The following is an 8183-nucleotide window of genomic DNA, read 5'->3' as shown; positions in this document are numbered from 1 at the left end:
CGCCCTCGCAGGGTGGGGACTTTACCAGGGCTTGGCTGGACCGAAAGTCAAAGTCCCCGCTACTCCCCGGATCTGGGGAGGGGGGGGGGCATGGTTACAATTGACTGGTGCATAAATTAGTCAATAATAGCATTGGCGGCGTTAATTGAATTTAGTTTGAAAGATAAACAATAACACTATTTATTTAAAAAAAAAAAAAATGGAATACAGACACAGAAACAGTTATTCGTGAGTTTTTTTGTTTGTAGATCTTTAACATTTGACAATTACTGGAAATTATTATTGGTTATTCTTTTGAAGGGTCGTTCCCACGAAAAGTGTCAAAATTTGAGTATGGTAATGCAATTAGTACCGCTCAAAAATTTAATCATTTAATTGTTATTTTAAGAACTGTTTTACTTCATGTTAAAAGAAATGTATTCATTTTATTAAACAGATGTGCACAGGAAGGTATGCAATTCTTATTTTGTTAATTTTATCCAAAAATGAAAAATTATGGCTAGGTTTAAAATAATCTGTATTTGTTGATATATATTATATATACAATTGACGGTTTAATTGCTTACACTGAAGTGTTTTGAGTTTTAATTAAGTTTCAAGTACTTGTAATATGTTTCATAATCTATATCACCATGTTCTTAACTTAATAATGATATAAACTATACTAACTAGTGATGTTCTGATGATCGATTAATATGCAAAAATAATTGGTAGTTCCTGAGTTTTCTTCTTTCCTCTCTTCAATTTTGTTCAGTTGTAAACATTAACATTATGGCTAAAGCAACAACAACATTAACAGTGTTTTTTTGGTGAAATTAACTGCCTTCTAAAGGCTGTTTCCCCTTGGGAAAAACTATCAATTATAATAATTTTATAATGTTTTCCCAATTTGATAAGTGCAGATTTCATTTTGTTAATAAATAAAAAAGCAATGAATTTCTTGGAATACAAAACAAATCTTGACAAGACTTACTATTTTACCGAATAATGTACCGGTTATGCATAAAAAAAAAATATGTATATATATTTGCCATTAAATTTGATATTTTAGCCTTATTTTGTAATTTTACCAATGTCAACTTTTTTCCCAATTTGCAAAGCACGGCCTGTTTTTAGAACCCAGAGACAACCATGTCAGGCGGTAAAAATAATTCCATAAAAAACACTGACTTAATATTTTCAAACATTTACATAACATAAGTATAGTAATGGATGATGAGATTTTGTATATATAAAATTGCTATTACGGTACCGGGTATTGTCAAAAAACATTTGTACTATTAATAATCGGCAACTTGAGTGGAATCGATTACCAATAGTCAAACGGTAACTGATTCCCATCACTAATAATAATAGGCCCTGATTTCTCAAGTTCTTAAAGCTGCACTCTCACAGATTGAATGTTTTGACAATCAAGATCCGGGATCCCGGTTTCACATAGACCTTATATTAAAACTGCCGTCTGCTTAAATAAAAATATAGGTCCCTTACCTGATTTGACCTTTCATTTTCCGCTTGATGTCTTCTTCAAAAACTGCGATTTAACGTAATGTACTTGTCAGCGGACTGCGTTAAAATGATAAATGTTTCAGGTTGTTTATCGATAACATGTTAAATCACGCAATCTGATTAGATGAGTTGTAAAACATGTCTTTACTTGCTTTGATGAGCACATAAAATACACTCTGGCTCGTGCCAATAATATCGCTTAAACCATTTCGCGCCAATCATTTCAGTAGTATATTTTCATAGTAGTTTTAAATAGTCAAGTTTAAATCGCGATAGCTGCGGAGTAAACCAACTTGCTAGATTTGAACTAAATATTGTAGCGTCTAACTGCTCACATCTGATGTAATGGAGTGATTGATGGTTTAAAGTAAGACTATCTCCTTTTCTTATGATAATTGGTGTATAAACAAAGTAAAAAAGAATGTGTGGCTTCCTTTAGATGGGTTATGGTGAGATCAATGGTAAAGATATGCCGTTTAAAGAAAGATTAACGGTGTAGATTTCTGAAATAGTCGTGGTATCTAGGCAAATATTATAAATAACATTGGATATTCTGTTTATACTTTATACTGTTTGTACGAGTGTACACGATTAAATTAAGCAGTGACACTGAAAAAGTGAATGTTGTAAAGAGGTCGTCCTCTTGAATAGCTAAAGATTAGTGAAGTAAGCCACGACCGTGGCAAAGTGATTAGTGCTTTGATTTGTAACAGGGCGATACGGGTAAGATCCCCGGTCGTGGCTGGTCAAACGCTTTCATGCCGATTTACACATAAATGTGTAATAACCCAACTATTGAACAAACGCTTTTAAAATAATCCATTGGTTAAACATGGTATTGGTTACGATTGCCCACGACTAGAAATACTTCAGCTGGTTTAAACCGGGATTTGATGTTCAAATACTACCAATGTCGTGCGTAGAAACTCACAACTATTGCACACCGCTTTAATATAATATCATACCGTTACGCTCGAGCGAACCCAAAAATTCCCTCATTTTCCAAAATGGCCGATTTATATCAAATAAGAAGGGGTCAACCGAGTGCATTTTCCTGGATAGGCATACCTGACTACTTCTAGTACTCAAAACATAAATAGCAATGTAATTTTCTGTTCCAAATTGTAATATTTGATATTTTTCCAGTTGCTGATTTTCCCCCGTTTGGGCTCATATAGAAAATTCTCCAATTGGAGTTTGCCAAAACCCCGCAAGGGACCTAAAATCCAATTGGTGGCCAACGGGAGAAATCAATTTTGGAATTAAATTGTTCATACTTACTAAAACTTTTTTTTCAATTATACTTAAAATATTTCTTATTTAATGCGCAAACTTTCTATGTGTCGCTTTTGAAGTTGATATCTAAGATAATAAAAACACTAAGTTTGCAAGTAAACCGGATTTGCAAACTAATACCGGATGTTATTAATATTCATATTATTCATACTCATGAATACATTTTAAAGCATGACCGTGCAAATTAAAAGCTGGCTACAAGGGTATTTGATAGCGCAGTGTACTGATATCCCAAATAAGATTCAAGATGAGCCGCGTAACGAGACTTTGGATCATAGGAAAATATTAAATATATTAAATTAAAACTTTATAAAGAAATTTTACCGAAAACGATGGTTTGAATCCAAAACACCATGTGCTCAACCAACTGTATTACGAGTAGAATAGAAGTGTTTGATACATTGCATGCATTCTCACCAATTAGTTTTTATATCAACAGGTCACTCAAATGCACTATTGTACTTCATATACCGAAGTCCAATGCAGTTTGCTGTTTTATTTGAATACAAATATGTATCGAAACATTTCTCAAGTTGGTTTTATATAAAGCTGCTTTTACCTCATGAAGTAAGTGCTGTTGAAACAACGCCAAGTTGATAAGATACTAAAACATTCACTGATTGATCTAGGGCGGTAATCAGAATAAACCATTTCACAAAGGTTTTTTATGCATGTGTTGTCTGTAAGTGGTGGGTGTATGTTTGTGACTCTTAACTTATACCTTTAACCAGGTTTAATAATTGTATTATTTTCGTCTGAGTATGCCGTTACACGTTTTCTTGTATTATGTATATGTAGTAGTATTGAACATGCAGCTACAACGTCGTGTGTATGACGTCACATCAGAGTTTCAGTTTTAACATCAGCCTATTATGTTCACTCGCTGTTATATGTTAAAATCGGTTTTATATCAGTTTAAACCACTTTACATTTAATGACAAAATAAATAAAACAAAACGATATCAACATTTGAAAATGTGTATGATAAATATAAAAACTTGTCCAGAAAGCCGAAATCTCGCGATGCGGCCCAAATTGCTATTTTGTAAACGGCTTGGCAGGTTTTCAAGTTTCCACAATTATATTATTGGCATTCATTTATACAAGTATTTGAGTTTAAATTGAAGTCATTTGAGCTTCGGCCACTGCGCATTGATTATATATTTCATTATTTAAGTACAACATTAATATGGCAGAGCCGACTAGGGAAAAACTTATCAATAAAAAAATATGTGATGTTCTAGACGATATAGGAGTTAATAAAGTAATAGTTGGGACAAGGCGAAGGGCGTGGTTACTACGGGAATTCCTTACTACAATTGTTTTTCATATACTTAAGTATACCGTGAAAACAACGGGGAATAGCTTTAGAACAAGAAATTACCAATTCGGAAGTCAAACTGAGGGCACAACTACAGTCGGAATGAATTCAGACATGGATCATATCCAATTAGACCTGGGTTATACAGTATTTATGGAAATCGACAAGTGGCCAAAAGGAGCATGTGATTTGTTAGTTATAAGAGACAACCCTCTACCTCCACAATGTTGTTATCTTCAGGTTTTCAAACAGAAAAAGACAAATAGAGGTCATTGGACTTTTGATTTTTATGACATCGGTGGAGATTTTATGCTTATGAAAAATAACATATTTGACGAACGTGTAAAAGTTCTTACGGACAATATAATTCGTCATGGGCCATCTCGCACGTGGAGAGAAGATATGGATAACGTCTTTGCTTTCCATAGTTATGTACTTCCGAAACAGTGTCAATACATGTTCAACAGACCAAGACCTGGACACTGGCCGAAATCGAAGACCCTAATAAAGGCAAAATTGGTCGGAACGTTCATTATACCTCAAGGTCACCCGTCAAGCAAACCATCTCGGGTATGTCGTGCTTCGGATACAAAGCAGCACTATTTAGAAATATTTAATGCACCAGATGAACATGATTGCCAATGGAGATTTTCAACCTCGAAGATTGAACGATTGCTAATGTTTGATCTTAGTATAACACAGATTCAAGTGTACGTCTTGCTTAAAATCATCAGAAAATCATATATAAAGTTAATGGTCGAAGATTGTTTTAGCACATTCCATTGCAAAACAGCTGTATTGTTTACCATTGAATGGTACCCAGAGGACATTTGGACAGCAGATAATCTATTACAGTGCCTGAAATACTGCCTTACGACAATTTTAAGGTGGCTTAAAATCAGATTTTGTCCTCATTACACAATTGAAAACGTCAACCTTTTCGATGGAAAAATTATATCGCATGAATTTGCCCAACTAATAGTTTTTGTCGAAGACGTATTATCCAATCCACCTAAGTTTATTTACAAACTTAAAATGGATGACATTGGGGAAAGACTTCGATATCGAAAAAGTCTTGAGAGAATGGACTCAGACATTATTAAACTTTTACTTCCTGTCGCACTTCAAGTGCCTGTGATACAAGTTATCCACCATTTAACTATTATAAACAAAATGAAGACCATAGAGGCGGCTGAAACCTTGTATGCGATGCTACAATTCTTGTTAAGTTTCAGTCAATCCGAAAATGATGTTGAGCAGGAGGCGGTATACATGGTAATACCGTTTTATTCAGCGTGCATTGGCACAATACTTGCTTCGTATGCTGTGTTCACGGGATCTCCAAGCTGTGAAAACGCAATCAAATATTTTGAGAAGTCGTTTGAGTCTGATATCAGTTCAAGTCGCTTGAAATACGCATCGTATTTGTATAGCAGCGGCCAATTTATGCAGGCACTCAACACACTTTCAATTGTGGAGTTAAGTTCGCAAGATCGCAGATGGCCTTTAATTACATGTCATGAACGCTTACGAGAAGATCCAAATGAAAATGTAGTAAAAGATGCAACGTCGAACTCCTTTCGCGATGTCATGAGATGTAATGTATTGTGTCCTGTAGTTTTCTGCCAGCACGATAAATACGTCGTACCAGTTTTCTTATGGAAGGAGATGGAACGCACCTTTGATGATGACGATAGAGAAGAACGAAATCGAAAAGACGAGCACCTCACGAGATGGATGAACCTATTGATTGTTGACTCCCTTCCATACCTCTTTTATCTGAGGTACTTGGTTTATAACAAGCTGAATGATAAAGAAGGAAAACAAGAAGCTCTCAAGATGCTTCAACATTTATATTCATGTACAAGCATTTATGGCTACGTTGAAACAACTTTGAACATGATCGGACATTGTTTCCAATTGGAAGGTAATGAAAAGAAAGCACTTGAGTTTTACAGAAAATCTTTACAAAAACAGCCAACGAATAACGCTGCCAAACGACATATTGTTGGTATTGTTGGAAAGGTCATTTACCAAAGACATCCGATATAAAAGATGGACTCATATAGGAAAACGTGTCCATTGAATAAAACATATTTGGCTAGTTGTATTTTTAAAGTATGAACTCAACTGGGCAGAATCATTAAATAATGACGACAATTCGACCTGAAAAGGCATATTTGTGTGGTTACATATTACCATAAGTAACATTACCTGGAAAGTATTCTACAGTCAATGACTTGCACTTAAACCAAATATGATATTGTGTTGATTAACTACATGATGCCATTTTCTTGACTATTTTGTCATTTGCCACTAATTGGGATTTTACTCTAAAACATAATTATATACTGAATGTGACGTCACATAGTTCTCCAGAAATACATCATATCTTAATGCTACAGTGACAAATAACATTAATTACGGGCATGTTTTAAGGCACTTGTAGTAAGGCTAATTGGAAGCGAAATTACAATGCTAAATTTGCTTATTATTTATCAATCAATAAAACCTTGTTGTTTTTTTGTGTTAAAGGACATGTTCATATTATTTCAAAAATAGTTTAGAATCTAGTTTTGATGCACTTTGTTTGATTAAGAAATTAGGTACTTATGGATTGTGAAAAGCCAAAACATAGTATAGAAAGAGTCATGGCTATTGTTTTTACTTGCAAATGTTTTGGCTTCCTCTATAATCAATATTTTTACCACCTTTCTTTGTATGGTGCATTTTACACTAAAACCTTAATGTTTAAAAATAAAAATCAAGTCTCACTAAATTGTCTTAATTGCATTATTATATAAGTTTTAATTGGCCAGTATAATATAGGTTTGGCTTTTCTATATAATATACTTTTTATTGGTTTAGTTTGAATACCTCCGCTCGTATTTTCTTATGGGAAGAGAACATTTTGTAAATGAGATATATGGAAACTTTACTTGTTTCATTCTCCACCCTGATTTGCCTGGCAATACAGCGACATGTTCACTTTTGTTAATAAGATATGTTTTGGTTATCTATAATGCTTAATTTAACCTGGGGCGGCCCCTGTGGTTGATTGTTTATGGGTATTATTATTTACCAACGCTACATATCGGCCCCTTATTACGTACTCTCACATTAGTTACATTATGCCAACTATATGGGTAGCCCCAGGTTACAAAGTCCCGAAAGAATAGAATTAAACCTAACATTACTTCCTAAGTTTTCACATCAATGTCGCTGTCAAAGCAAAAAAATAAATATATAAAATATACCAAAATGAAAAAAATGAGACGTATAATATAAACATGCAAGTGAACGCACTGAGGCATAGTCCACAGTGCAGACTAGCACACACCGCTCCTGGATAGGGGGGGGGGGGGCATTTTGAAAGTTGTTAGTATGAAATCCTTCCCAATTATTAACTTTCAACCTAGCTAGTTTATATTCTACCAAGAAAATATATGATTTACATTTAGGCTAAACCTAAAATGTTAAATATTTTTAAACATATAGATTGTTTTACGATGAAGATCAGTTTGGATTGATATTTATGCTGTTCATTTTTTCAATCAGGATGATTGTTTCAATAACACTGATTATTTAACTTTAGAATCTAATTTTCTATGTATAGGTTGATATATTCTTTAGTCCAAATCATCGCCGCTATAATCACTGTTGCTAAATCTTAACATTATGTTTTTCTTAATATTTGTGTAGATTTAATATAAACTGTAGCGTGCTCGCCGAATGGGTATTACCCGATGACGTTGGTAAATAAGCTTACATCCCCCATGGAGGCTTTTGGAAGAGATTCAGGACTTGACTAATAGCTTTTTATGAAATTCCTGATTTGTTTTCAAACTGGCCAAACTTTAAACACAGTGGCATAACATAATAGTTCTGAACAGTGCAACGTATGAAGACTTTATTTCACACAACTTGACCTCAACTTAAGAAACACAATGGAATTGCTATTGAATTACTTGTATTTGTTATTTGTAATCTGGTTTGAATGGAAAGTTATTTGCTGAATAAACTATTGGAAAACTTTAACTTATCTCTGTGCTGAACC

Source organism: Mya arenaria, chromosome 15 (genome assembly GCF_026914265.1).
Source record: "Mya arenaria isolate MELC-2E11 chromosome 15, ASM2691426v1".
NCBI lineage: Eukaryota > Metazoa > Mollusca > Bivalvia > Myida > Myidae > Mya > Mya arenaria.
Note: the sequence above shows the minus strand (reverse complement) of the source record.